This window comes from Chinchilla lanigera, unplaced genomic scaffold, assembly GCF_000276665.1.
Source record: "Chinchilla lanigera isolate Chin_1 unplaced genomic scaffold, ChiLan1.0 scaffold00056, whole genome shotgun sequence".
NCBI lineage: Eukaryota > Metazoa > Chordata > Mammalia > Rodentia > Chinchillidae > Chinchilla > Chinchilla lanigera.
In genome coordinates, this window is record NW_004955457.1 from 9,409,044 (window position 1) to 9,423,939 (window position 14,896).

At 42.9% G+C, this 14,896-nt stretch overlaps 1 protein-coding gene across 1 annotated transcript in view; it reads right to left on the reverse strand.

The window, feature by feature from the left end:
- Positions 1-14,896, reverse strand: part of Pard3b (par-3 family cell polarity regulator beta) — an 864,914-nt gene that overhangs the window by 41,102 nt on the left and 808,916 nt on the right. The window lies entirely within an intron of this gene.

A 14,896-nucleotide genomic window follows, 5' to 3' on the forward strand; every position in this document is an offset into this window, starting at 1 on the left:
TCTTTGTTTCCTTCTTTCGAGACATGGTCTCACTATATAGTTTATGCTAGTCTTGAACTCACTATGTGGCCCAGGCTGGCCATAAACTCATGGTGATCCTCCTGCCTCAGTCTCTGGAGTGCTGGGATTACAGCTGTGAGCCACCATGCCAGGCTGAGTTTTTTTATTAGAACTATTACATTCTTTCTCATAAACATACTCTTCAATACAGTAAACTACTGTTTTTAAATGTTTTCTTCCTATAAATTTTTACAAGTGAAATCTCTTTGAAGGCATTGTTATTCTATTAGAAGAGGGTTCTAGCTATAGGAACTATAATGTGAAGATTTCAAAAACTAACCCCTCTTCAGTTTACTAAGTTTTCAATTTATTGGATCACAAAACTCTGTCACTCACCATTTTTTCCAGGAATAGGTACAAAATATAATCCATAAAAGGTTTGGCATGTAATTCCAGAGAGTCTGAGGATCTTCTGAAACCAATCATCGGGCAATTTAAACATGCACAGAACCTGGATTGAGAACCCCTTCTCTCACAGGTCCTTTGGGTTTAGCCAAATTAGCGCCTACACTCTTACAAAGTAAGGCTCCTCCCAGAAAATCTGCTGTCTGCTCATGGAACCTGAAATAGCAACTCCTGCTGTCTCTGTGGAGCATGCCTGGAGCTCTGACCTAGTGGGTCTGAGTGACATGGACTGATGTCCTCGCAGACATAGGGAAGGCTGTGTTGGGCCCGTGGGTGCACTGGCTCACTGCAGAAGGCACAGCCACAGGCAGCAGGCCAGAGAGAAGGGCACAGGTTTTACAAGAGGAAGTGCCGCCATAAAGAAGAGGCCTTTTTGGATCCATTTTGACTACTCCCATGACCCTGAAGACGTGGTCCTGTGTCAGGAACCCGGATGCAGGATGTAAGTGCAGTGAGAACAAGGTGAGGTTGACTGGTTGATGCATGTCAATAGAGAGCATAGAAAACTCTCATGATGGTTCAGTCATTCAGCCAGATGTCAAGACTGTCTTGTATCATTTAGGATTATAGCAGTATTACAGTTAACATTGCTTCAAACTACGCTATGAAACGGCATTCCTGCTGAGGATGATGTGTGTACAGAGCATTCCTAGTCTTGAAGTACCAAAATAAATGAAATCATAAGGTAGCTAGGAGAAAACATGGATAATTACCTCATAATAAGAGATAACTTTTTTATGTAAAAGTCAAAGAAAAAATGAGTCAGAAGTTTGAAAACTGAACATGTAAACTGCCATAAATGTAAAGCTAAAATGAAATATTTATAAAATGACAAAATGTGTATGTCCTAAATATATAAAGAATACTAGTAAAACAAGAAGCAGAACAAACAGAAATGACATGCAAACAGGTAGTAAGTTACAGCAGATTAAAAAAATACAAATTTAATAAATATGTCATAAAAATGAAACCTCACTAATAGTTAAAGAATTACAAATTAAAAGTTTGTGATCATAATTGGTACTTTTTAACCTATTAAATTGACATAAGTTTTAGAACATGATTTATAATCACTGCGGATTGGCATATAAATTGATGCAACCTTTTGTTATTATTGCCAGAGGCCAATCTGGCAATACATATATCAGGAACTGAAAGAGTACTCAAATTGTTTGACCTGGTGTTTACACACTAGGACTCTACCTTGTATCCCATCTGACTCACAAATACACTTGGGGTTCTGTGAAGATGAGACTAAGGATATCCATTGAATTGAAGGTGATCCAGTGTTACAGGATTCATGGATACAACACTGGCATTTTAGCATAAATGATATCGAGACTGCGGTGCCCACAGCAGCTATGCGACCAGTGTCATGAGACAAATCCCTGCATTCGGCCAAGTTCTACCCATGCCTTTGCTGCCGCGGTCATGAGTAAGGTCCCTGTAGACACCCAAATCACCATTACTCATGAATGCGTGTGCTCGAGGTAGGCACCTTAGCGCTGAATTTCAATTTTTGTAAGGCTTTCTGTAACCCCAGGGGTGTCTTAGAGGTGCTATTCTATTTTGGTGATGTTCTGAGCATGGGGTGGACAGAAAATGAATTTGTCCAATACAGTCCATCATTTTGATGAACTGTTTATTTGATGAAAAAAAAGAAAAAACAGAAATACATTCTCCCAGGGTATTGGGCTGCCCTGTTGATGCTATTGATATTCATTGTGCTCTATATAAGACCAATTCACAGAGCAAAAATAAAGTGAAAGCATCAAGACTGTCTTGGGCTTGATATATATGTATTTCAATATCACTCTCAAAGGCAGCCAGTACTGACTGGCTTTGACCCTGGCACTTCATGCTCACGAGTGGCAGTGAGCATGGTGAGCATGAAGCACACCCTTACCTCCTAGGAGTGAACACACCTTTACCTCCTCAGCACTCCAGTCCACTACGGTCCTTATGCTAAGCGATTCCTGAGGCTTCTGTCACCAGCATACTGGACAGGCAGAAGTGCTGAGTTGGTACCTGAAGACCAGGGCTGACACAATCACCATTAGGACCTGAACAGTGGACATTTCAATATTCCTGCCCCCAGGAGGGACAAGTGTCCCTTTCAATCCAGAAGCCTGGAGCGGAAAGGACAAGCTCATCTTGTCTGCAGCAGCACGTTCTCCTGGCTCATTCCCTTCCCTCCTCACACCCTTCCCAATTTACATCTCACTTCACAAATCACTTGTGCTCAAATCCTTGTCTGAGTCTGCTTCTAGGGGAAACCCAGCCAGTGAGACTTTTTTTTACACTTCTAAATTTACTCTTGAAAATTTTGAGAGCGTCCACCCTTTGTTGTTGCTCTTCTCTTGCAGCTCCTTGTATCCTTTGTCCAAACTCACCATTTCTTTACATTTTGCCCCATTTACTTCACCGTTCATTCTCTTTTTCTACACGGTATTCCTTTACCCTCCACTTCTTATTCTGTTTATACACACACGCACATAAATTATGTATACATACTAGTCTCTTCCGAATCATTTGAGAGTAAACCGGACACTTGTGCCTCTTTGCTCTCAAACATTTCAGTGCATATTTTGAAGACCAAGACTATTTGGTTTTCCAAGCACAGTACAGATAGGCACATCATTTCTACTTTCTAACCTTTTTCTTCTGACCCTTGTGCTCACGTTGTCTGAGGTCAGAGCTGTGCTTAGTCACTGAACGCCAGATGACAGTGAGTCATCAGTTCTTCCTGCTTGAGAAAAACAGCATTTCTAGAATGAAATTACACAGACAGTGACAGATAGCCCTTGGTGTCCAGCAAGCAGTGATGACACGTTCCCATCACAGCCCGGTGTGCAGGCCCCGGCAACTGGCACTGTCCACTGGCCCCTTTGCCCATCTTCTGCATATGAGATTCTGCAGTTACATCCTCCCTCTCTCATATGCCTGGAGCCTTTGTTCAGTTTTTACGCTTTTACATTTGTCCTGCCATTTGTCCATGTCACGCCATTCCTACAGCACATTTCGATGTAAAAGGCACTTCAAAGCTAACATGCCTCAATTGTACTCACGATCTGCTCCCTGAACCTCATCTTTTCTCAGATAGCAAATCTCCTCTCAGGAATACAACGACTGTACGCTTGGACTCCTTCTGACACCTGGCTTTGCTTTCCCCCTGCACCCATCTATGCAGCCCATCATCAGGCCTTGTTGGTTCTCTCCACTACCTTTTTCCAATTTTGCTATCAGAGCCACCACCCTTGCATATACTACCCACATCTCTCCCCTGAACTCCAGCAAATACCCCAACGTGATCTGCATGAGATTCAGTCTTCCTCTAAACTATTCTCTAGCCTGTGGCTAGTATAGAGAGTTTTAAAACAAGCCTGCCTCTGTCATTATCTTGCTTAAAACACTCCAAATGTTCCTAATTAGTCTTTGAGTAAATACCAGCACTTTAACTTGACTACCCATGGCCGGACTTCTATATACCTTTCCTGCTTAACTCTTGTAGTCTCTGTTCTAGGCACACCGCTTCGTTTCAGTCTCTGTTTGCCAAGCTCCATCCACCTAGAAGGTCTCTGCACATGTCATTCTCTCTGCCTGGAGCATTTTCCCTTCTGCCTAGCTTCCTTCATAACTGTCTCCCTCGATTTGGTCCAGCTTCACTTATATTCTCTTGAATCATTTATCTTTCTTTTTCTGTAATAGAGTTGCAACTTATGTTTTATTTGTGATTGTGTAATGTTATGGCTTGTGTCTAGATGTACCCCTAAAGCCTCATGTGGTCATAGATGGAGCTTTTTGGAGGTGGCTGGATCTAGAGTGTGTGATGCTGAGATTAAGGATGATGTTGGGATTGATTCATGGTGCAATGTTAGGATTAGGGATGCCCAACCTAGAGTGTGAGTGTTACCCTAGGGCGGGTAACCTGGATAGAATATTAGTAACAGAAGAGAGGGCTGTTGCAGTTGTTGCTTGCTGCTTTTGCTGCCTTCTGCCTGCCATGAACTGCTTCTCTTCTGTGATGCCCCTCTCCCATGCTACCCTGCCTTGCAGTCAGTCCCTATAGACTGAAAACTCTAAAAACTGTGAGCTAAATAAACCTTTCCTCCTTTGGCTATTTGTCTCAGCAATGAGAAAAGTAACTAAAACATGTAATTACTATCTGCTTCCCTAGATTATAAGCTCCAGAAGACAGGAGCTGTGTCTTTGTAAGCTTATCCTGGTATCCTCAGGCATGTAGAGTGGCTTGAATTTATGAGGTAGCCAGCAAGTAGTTGCTGAATGATGGAATAAGGCAGGGATGCTAGCACATGTATTTAGACTAATGAAGTTGCACAGATAACTCCATCGGACTTTTTAAAATTAGAAATGAAAGGAGTGACCAGAAGGACAAACTGAGGAATTCCAGCTGCCGACACAGAGGTAACATAAGCGACTTGTGTATAAGCAATGCACAGCAGGCAGTCATCACATTATCTTGGCCATGGTACAGGCAGCACATCCGGAAAGTACTCTTGTAACACATTAACTGGAAGTTCCATCTTATATATGGACCAGATTTTAATGCTGGAAGAACTTTAAAGTGGTGTTATGCAGTCCAGACCATTGAGCATAAATTGTGAAAGGCACCAACATATCAATGGAAAATGACCAAGAAGCCTGACTCAAACTCCATCCTGATTGTATATGATTGTTTCCAGGAAAAGAACTTCACTGTGGCAAATTCCTTCTCAAAATAGCTCAACATGCTTATTTTCCATTTTAAACTCCTGCTACAATTACAGTTCTTTCCAGTACCTTGTAAAAACCAGGCTGTCAGACACTATCATTTCTGGAAATGGGTCTGCATTTGCCTCTGTTACATGTAAGCAATTAGTGGGCAGAAACCTTATCTGAGCAGTCACCACCCTGTCTTCGCTTTCAAGCAGTGGCCAAGTTTGAAGGGGACTAATGATGCCTCTCGCCTCTAAGCATGCTACTGGTGGGGAATGACCAACGAGAAGAGCCAGGCTTCCACCCAGTTAACGTGTCATTCCATGTTTAACCACAAGGGTCAGTGTGCTGATTGTGGAGTGGGATAACCCTTCACTGGCACAAGCCCCAACCACTTCTATCTAGGCATAATTGAGGGCTTGGAATATGAGCAGGAGCTCCTATTCTGGAAGCTGCTCTTTTTATACCAACCTTTCTCATATTTATACCACAAATGTTTGCCTTTGCTGGAAATAATTGAGCTGGACCAAGGTGTCCTTGGCACGGTGACTAAGGTCGTGGGGCCTTTGTCACATGAGATCCAGGGCACAGATGGGCTCGTGTGGCAGCGCCACTGTAACAGACTGCCAAGGTCCTCTTAGGACTTGAAGCTGCAGAGTCACTTAAAACAATCTTTCCACAGCTATCTGGCACTTGCTTCTCAACTATGTGTCCTAAGGATCTGCCAGAACTATACCACGAAAGCACCAACAATACTTTCCTGGCTATGAAAATGGCTGAAGTGGAACCAACGGGTATATATATTTTTTAAATACTCCAGCATAATACAGAGGCAGTATTTTTTTGTAAAAAAGTGCACTGTCTAAAAGGTATTTCAGCTGGAAGGAGGTGAGTGTTTAAACTATGCTAAGGCAGCTCTGTGGTTCATGGTTGCTGTTCTTCCTGATTTTGAATGCCTACTGGGGGTTGTTCCTTTGAATGCCCGTGAGTTACAGACTGCAGTGATTTATGGCAGAATCAGATGGTGAGGGCTGCTCAGTATAGGACTGTCATGGCACGCTTCTCTCTTCCTCGTCTGCAGCCAGCCTAGAACATGACCCCTGGAGTAGTACAAATTCCAGAGGTGTCAGTCAGAGGGAGAAAAGAACTGGACCGAATCTAATCTGCCCCTAATTCTGTGTAGGATCTTTTTCACGCTATGTTTTATCTCTGGGTCTCAGTTTCTTCATCCAAAAAATAGAGATAATCATTAGTTTCAGGATTGTTACAAGAAATGTATGAAGTGACACCTTTACAGTACCCACCAGAGTTCTCGGAGCGTGATAGATACTCCACAGATATTGGCTGCTTTCCCCAGAGCCCATTTGAAGTATTTCTGGGGAAAAGTGGTGAGTCCTGGAGGCTGGGGACCTGGTCCAGGCATGTGGCCGTGTGGCAGTTGAGCCCCACCAACATATCTCTCACTACGTCTGTTCCCAGTTGGAACCAAGTTAACTGTGTAAGGAAAATGTGACCATCTTGTTTTACTTTGGGAAAATTCCTAATAGTGTTATAAGAATAAAAACGATGCAATTCAAAAGTGTTTTTCCAGGAATCCCATACTATTTGTCTCGTATTTAATTCTTCTTTCATAACCTAAAAGATTTTAACATTTTCTATTTTTTTTTTTTGAATCCTAAAAGATGTTCATGATGAATATGCATGCACTTTGGGGGTCAGTGCTGAGGATCAAACCCTGTGACTTTGAACATGTTAGATGAGCCTTCTACCACTGAGCTACTACACTCCTGGTCCATGGATGCATTTTAATATGGCCTAACGTATCTTTCATCCTATAAACATAGGCTAGTCAGAACAAAAGGTAACAGGTTCTAACCTCTCCTTGTCAGCGTTAGTGGTATAAAATGAAATAAAAAAGGTCTTGGAATAAATATCTAGGATTGAATTCTGATTCTGTTTTTGTTTTTTTTCCCGGTACTGGGAATCAAACTCACGACCTCACATTCGCCGGGCAGGCGCTGTGCTGCTGAGCTAAATCCCCAGCCCCTCTGATTCTGATTATGTCATGTTGCAGAAGGATTTTTTTTTTAAATTACAAAAGTATTGTACTGATTGCTGCCCTGCTGGATGGTGAGGGACATGAATGATGTGTGTGAAGTATATGGCCCCACTAGTACTCAGTGTGCCTTACAGCTCCCTCCCTTTGCTCTTATTGTTCATAGCTTGATGTTCCTTTAAAATACACAACTAGGGTCAGAATAAACACGACATCTTCAAAATAATTTTAAGCAGATCTTGGTATATAAAAAGGAAAAAAATTTTACTGTTAACTTTTCCTGTTAATTATTTTACGGCTAATTATTCCTATTTGAATAATATCATGGACTTATACATTTGATGAAGCAATAACTTTCTAGTCTACATGTGTTAGTGCTGTAATGTCCTTGTAAATAATCATAAAATGCAGGCTTCACAAACATACAAATCAGGTTTTATAATGGATTACCAAACCGCATGCGGGACGCTGAACAGCACCCCCAGGAACTTAGGTAAAGGGCAGTAGCCAATGGCTGAAGATGTATAAAAGACAAGGGAGGTGGGTGCAGAATGAGCGTGCGCGTTGTGCCAAATGGTGCGGCAGTTTTAAGAAGCTCACCACCATAATTCAGGGCAGTGAGCTTTTGGAGGCAGATGGTGGGATGGCAATAAAATAGGAAAACATCAAGAGCTACCAAAGAATACAAGAACTGAGAGCAACACTCTGAATGAAGCAGATGCCTAGGCACAAAACAGCCTTCTTTTCTTTTGGCTGGCAAAGTGGGAAGTAAATGCTGAAATGCCTTTAAATGTGTGGCAGGAGGGAAAACATGGAAGTCGGCTTCCCAAGTGTAACATGTTTCAAGTCCAAGGTAATGTCGGGTTTGGCACTCTTAAAATAACAGGCACGTACTCCTCCTCCAAAAGAGTACTTGGCCAACAAATACGCAACAGTTCACAATTTTCCATGGAAGATGAGAGAAAAAGCAAAAAAAAAAAAAAAAAAAAAAAAAAAAAAAAAAAAAAAAAAAAAAAAAAAAAAAATCTATAAATTTAATATATGTCGTGCATCAAGAGTCCGTTAAAACTACTTTGGGGACATCATGCTGTAATGGCTCTTAACATGTTTTAAATCACTAATATTCTAACTAAACTCATAATGGAGGCCTTCGACTGAATAATTAATATCAAATATTCTAACTGGCACCAAGGATATATTGGCTATGAGGAAATGATGAAAAGTTTGATTAAAATGGACTTTTATCTGAGGAACTAAGCGACATAAAAATGATATGGCAGTAGCATTAACCCCCTGATCTCAGCTGTTTGGCATCTTAAAGTGATATTACATGCGAACGCTTTTTGTATTCTCAGGAAGTTTGAGTTGACACTGGAGACATCTTTATCTCACAAAGAATTCAATCGCTGCTAATTCATCATTCTATCCTCAGCATTATAACTGAAGTGCCAGGGGCCAGTCAACAACAGCTGACTGGGAAACAAGAGGCCAGATTTTCCACAGAGGGAGCCTGAGGGGGAAGGATGAGGAAGCTTAACCTGGTGGATAAAGGCGCTTCACTGGTTTTGAGAAGGCACTCCACCCTTTCCTAAGTGAACATGGAAAATTTGAACTAGATAAGTTCTGCAGATCAGAAGTTCTCTTAGCTGTCTTGCAAAATCAGAGCCACAGTCCCAACCCTGGGTCCTCAAATGTGGCTCCTCACAGTGCAGAAAACCAATCAGGGAAAGCTGCACCACGAGAGAGGTGTCAGAGAGCTTGACTAGGAGTTGGATGAAATGCAAGAGGCCTTCTATGAAATTTGTGAGGAAATAGTTCTTGGAGCTGAAATGGCCTCCAACTCCAGTAGAATGTCTTCCCAGCAGCCATTTCTGCAAGGGATGGTCCATGTGTTCTCAGGAAGCATTTATTTGACCAAATGGCTTGTAGTGGAGAAAGACCCAGATGGCTAAACCCACCCACAACCAGAAACACACTTAGACTGAACGTTCAGTTTTCATTGCTCAAGTTTTCATTGAACTCACTGGTTTACTGTCTTCATTAGGATCAGTCAAAGACCAGTACTATGGCACTGCTGGATATCTTTGCAGAATTTGAATGTCAACACTGCTTAGCAGGTGCTGTAGGACACTCCAAGGTGGGCTAAGGGAAAATTCAAAGCAGTGAGCAGAGCAGAAGTTAACTGGAGAAGAAAATAAGAGAAATCTGAGAAGGAGAATGTCTTTCAGCAGCAAAGGAAATGACAGAAAAGAACATGGAGGCTGCCCAGACAAAACACTTTTGGGGATTATAGAATGTAGTTGAGGGTAGGCACGTTGCAAGTTTCAAAGTCAGCGACGCCCTTGGGATTGGAGTATTCCTGAGGATGGGCAAAGGGATATGCAGGCAAGAAAGCTGAAACCAACAAAACGAACCAACTGGAATGTTAGAGCGGAAGTATGCTCTTATGGTGTGTTCTGATCCGAACACAGTCATACCCAATACGAAAACACTGGGAACACATTTATAGAAAGCTAATTTATTTTGGGTTCCTAGGAAGCAAGCATAAGCTGTTTGCGCCTTCTAAAGTTGCTCTTTCTATCCAAAATCAGCTCTAGTATGTTGCTTCTCATTACATAGTCAGCTGAAGGCAGCTTGAAATGTTCAGAGATGTATTTTTCTCCCAAGTAGCTTGTATAACATGGGTTAGTGCAACATCCGCCCTGGAAGCCAAGTATGTCCTGCGCAGGGCTGTGTCCCATGTAAGCCTCAGGAAACGGGTTCTTTCTCTCTGCTGCAGTGTTCGTGCATTGCTGTCTCAGAAAATTTATTGTAATCTTCTTCTTATGGGTAGATATTATTCTTAATCTTGAAGAACCGAAGTACCAATTTGCAGACACTGCTTTTTCAACTCTCAGGAGTGTTCTAACAAAACAGGAGTCTCTTTTTGGTAGGCAAAGTGTATTGCTTAATGTTCATCTAGCAATTACACATTAAACTATTCATATTTCAAATGAAGGGCTCAAGGGAAGGAAAAAAGAATTGATTTTATGACAGCATTACAGAGATAGTTGAAAGGCATTACTGAACCTGTATATTAGTAATGTTCTGTGTCATATACAAAGATGAATAAGACACAGTCCCTGTCCTCAAAGGCACTTACAGTTTAATGAGAAAGACAAATGGGTGAGAAAATAATGTAAGGGAGTATGAGAGTTGTAGAGTGTGTCTCTGACTCGTGGTTGTAGTGGTTAAATGAACAGACTCACAGTCAGACTGTTTGGGTTCAAGTTCCAGCTCGGCCACTCTGTAGCTGCTGAGCTTTGGCAGTTTTATTTAATCTCTTTAGGCCTGTACCCTTACTTATGGAATAAGAATTATAGTTGCTACTGAGCCATAGGATTGCTGTGAGCATTAAGGAAGTTAGGAGATGCAAAGTATTTAGGATGGTGCCTGGCACATAGCAAGTGCTCAGAAAGGGTTAACTGTTTAGAGGTCTGGAATTAATTCTGGGGGAAAAGAGACATTCTCGTGGAAAAATCATTACTTATATTGGAAAACAGGGCCCTAAAACAAACTGTCAAGAAAGCTTAGGAGGGTTTATAAAAAGCAAATCTACGCTCATTTGTATACCAATGTATTAGGAACCTACTATATGTACAATCCTATGTTGTGTTCTCATAATAGGTATAAACTGATGAGTATAACATAAAGTCCCTTACTTTAAGAGATTTATAATATAATGGGATAGAAAAGGTCCATGAAGATGTATATCCTAATTCAGGATATTTTGAGGAGTACTGGAGAATTGCCAAACAAATTTCTGAGGCCTCTTTTCCTAACAAATAAGGGCGCTAAAGGAGATGGGAGGGTTGAGGAAAGATCTTCTTTGTCTGAGGATCACAGTCAAACTGAGGGTCATTCTTCCCACCTCAGCTTGTTCAGTTGTGAGGCCTGGAGCTGTGTTCAGCACTTTCCTGTCCCGAGCCAGCAGGGGGACCTAGGCCATCTCTCTGGGGCTCTTCCCACCGGTGATGGCTGTGTTCCTGGGCCATATCTGCTACAGCATTTGCTCAGCCCTGTACTCTGGATCTGGTCCTAGCCCTGCACCTAGGTCTTGTTGCACAGGAGCCCTGGCCTCTCGCCTAAACCCAAGCCAGCTTCCTGTATCCTGTACGTGGATTCCCTAGCTATGAGAACTGCTATCTCCATGCATGCCCATTAACAAAGCTTACTTATCATGCAGATCGCATTAGTTTGCTATGTGCTCTTATTCTCCATCACCTGGACTGGGGCGGAGGTCTTCCTCCAAAGTCGGCTAATCCTCTGGCATCAGTGAGTGCCCCCAGCACATCTTCATGCAGGTGTTCCCCTCTCTCCTCTCCCACAGGGCAGCGAGACTCTCAGCAAGCTGTACAGCTAAGCCTACAGATTGGCAATAGCAGCCAGGGGGCACAAGGCTAGGGCAGGGGGCTTCAAGATGCAGCCAGAAAAGGGCAGTTGTGGGTAGCAGGTCTCCAAGAAGCCAGTGAGAATGAGTTCAGGCGTGCAGGTTTGCCTCACCATAGAAAGGAGGATGTCTTCTCTACATACCAAGTAAAATACAGCTAACAATAAAAATCCCTTAAGTATGTTGGGTTCTTCACTGAGGGTTTTGTGTCTGTTACTGTATTGTACTGTATTTAATACTCACAGCCCTAGTGTCATCCCCAATTGGCAGATTAGAAAGCAGAGCCCAGGGCAATTAGATCACTGGCAAAGGCCATGTAGGTGGTAAGTGATGGAGCTGGGCCTACACTCATGGCCCTCACTGCCTCTCCTGGGAAGTGTGTATTAGTGAAGTCATTGCAGGAGGAGCTATAGGGAGCAGAGGCCAGCGCTAATGTTGAAAACCTCCAGGTCATAAAAGAAGGGAAATGAGGTCATTTCCAGAGACTGGGCTTGGGGAGCTTAGTCATCTTCATAGAACTTCACAGGAATGGAAATGGGTCAGAACGGCCACAGAGGAGAGTCAGGGGAATTGTCAACAAGACTCCCAGGAATGCTGGTAGGCAGCGGGGGCCCAACTGGTGTGGCCTAAAGTGAATTCTGTAGTGGAACCAATGAATGGGCTTTTATGATTTTCTACAGCCAGCTCCACTGTCCATGCATGCAGGAACACTGATGAGCTGCTGTCATCTTACTCCCTCCTCAGGACCCCACACTTGACTATAAACCCAGAAGTGCAAGTTTGAGTGAAGCCATCTGTAGGGAGGGGATAATGGGATCCCCAGCGGGCAGAAATGGGCCAGGTGGGAATGGTGGAGCCTGAGATGGGTGAATAGAGACCTCCCTGCTGCAGGGACACCAGGAGGAGGCCTGTAAAAAATCAGAACGAGGCCTGGGAGAATTGAAAGGCACTGGCGGGCTTGAGGAAAAAAGAAGCTGTTTGCAAAATCCATGCAATGATAGCCACACATTATAGGCGTGTAGGAAACAGCCGCTTCCCTACTCACCTAGGGTGAATAATAATTGTCAGGCAAGAGGAAGGAAACCTTCATTCCGTTTGCTTCCAAAGAAAATTGGGGACTGCACAGGCTGCTAAGACTCTGGCCCCAGCAAAGCCCTGATGTTCACTAATGAGGCTGTATTACAACCACACTCTGCTTTCCAAAACAGCACCCTCAGGAGAAAAGAAATAAAGTCATTTTTCTTTAGAGGCAGAAGATTTAACATTGCTTAACAATAACGTTTAACATCGCTTAGCCCTTAGCCCCAGGCAACCTTTTAACTACCAAGTGCAAGGGACTGTCTTTTCCCTGCCTGGCCAGGGCTCTCTCTTGGCTCTATTTTGTGTGGTGTCATTTAGCTTGGCAGTAGCTGCCTGGGCTTGCTTTAAAGATGACAGAGTTTCATGAAAGCTTAGGAGGATGCCCTTTGACTGGGGCTTCCCCTCCTCTAGGCACTGTGGGGCAATTCTCCAAATTTGGCATATAAATCAGTATTATTGAGCTTCTCTTAAAATTCCTGTGACATCCTCTACAAACACAGGAACCAAACCAGCTAGTAGCACATGAAGTCCCTTACAAGTGTGGCCACTGACTTCTGATAGATAGAGTTATTCCTATTTGTAATTAAAAATTTAACTCCATAAATATTTCAAAGCTCCCTGCTCTGTCACAGAGAAGGATCTAGTGCCTACGGAACTGTGCTCAACTCCTGCTTGGCAGAGACAGTAGTGGGCTGGTGTGATTCAAGTAAGAGGACATTAAAATCTCCCAGAAAGGGAAGACAAGAAGACCAGGGTCAGTGTGAAGGACGAAGTGCTGAGTCTGCATACCTTGTCAGAAGGTGGCGGTGTTTTGTTTTGTTTTGTTTTTTTTGGTTTTTCTCCGGTACCGGGAACCGAACTCAAGACCTTGCGCTTGCCAGGCAGGCGCTTTTGCCGCTGAGCTAAATCCCCAGCCCCGAAGGTGGCGGTGTGTTCCTCACATCCACATCCTGCACCTCTTGGGGCAAATCTGGGTCCCATGAACTGGACACAATGCTCGCCAGGGACCTCTGAGTCTTCTCTTTACAGTGTGAGAGGGAGACCGAGGTTTGAGCTTCCCCACTGAAGAATGAATTGGGGGACCTCCCATGCATTTGTCAGAGCCCTGTTTATTCTCCATAGTGGCAATTTCTGGTTGCCAGGTAGCTACAAAGGTCTGTTTGCACATGAAACTACTCACTGCTACCACTGTGATTATGGAGAAATTCACTTTTTGCCATAAATTATTTTCAGCTGAAGATGCGTCCCTTTCAGCCCCAGTTAGATTCTTGGGGCTCGCAGGATTTTGTCAGTCTCTACACAGGGTGATTGCTCCGCAGCCACAAACAGCATTAACATTCCGCCTTTGTCAGAAAACCCCTTCTGCAGCGTTTACTCCTGCCACAGTTGTAGGGTCAGCCATGATGGGGCATTTCAGGGCTAATTAGTGAAAAGAAACGAGCTGGAAATTCAGAGGGCTTCATCTTAATAATTACCACTGTAAGCATCTGATGTGCTATCATAAAAGGCTGATTATTTGCCTCTTTTTCTAAAGAGCCGAGTCCTAAGGATAGATTGGGACTATGTCTTCAATTTCCATTCTCCCAGCCTTGATGCATAGTAGGTCATCACCAGATATATGTGAAATGAATACATGAGTCAAATGTATAAAATTTTAAATGCTACTTTTGCGCTTTTGATTTGAATTTAAAATACCCATTTCTGCACTCATAGTACAAGTTGGCCAAGAAGGGATTAAACTGTTTCCAGTTTTCCTTTCCCTCCTCCTCATAAGAACCTATTGCTTTCCATCTGCCCTAACCGCAATTTCCATACACTTCAATAGTGAGAGCCGGAAGTCTTACATTTACAATGAATCTTGGAAACGACTTCCATGTTTAAAAGAAAGCAAAATAAAAGGACAGAGAAAAAATACGAATAGGAGAAAAACTATGGATGAGAAAAACATCCACTATGAGACAACGTAAAAAAGCAAAAGAACACAGGGAGATAAAATACAGTGCGTAGCAGCTTTTAAAAAGATTGTATTTTCGGTATCTTGCCTAATCAGTGTTAAAAATTGGTTCTCTGCCAGATTTGAGATTTTATGACATTTGAAAATCAACATACTCTTTGTTAAGAGCAGATGGTCACCTAGACCATGCCTGTGG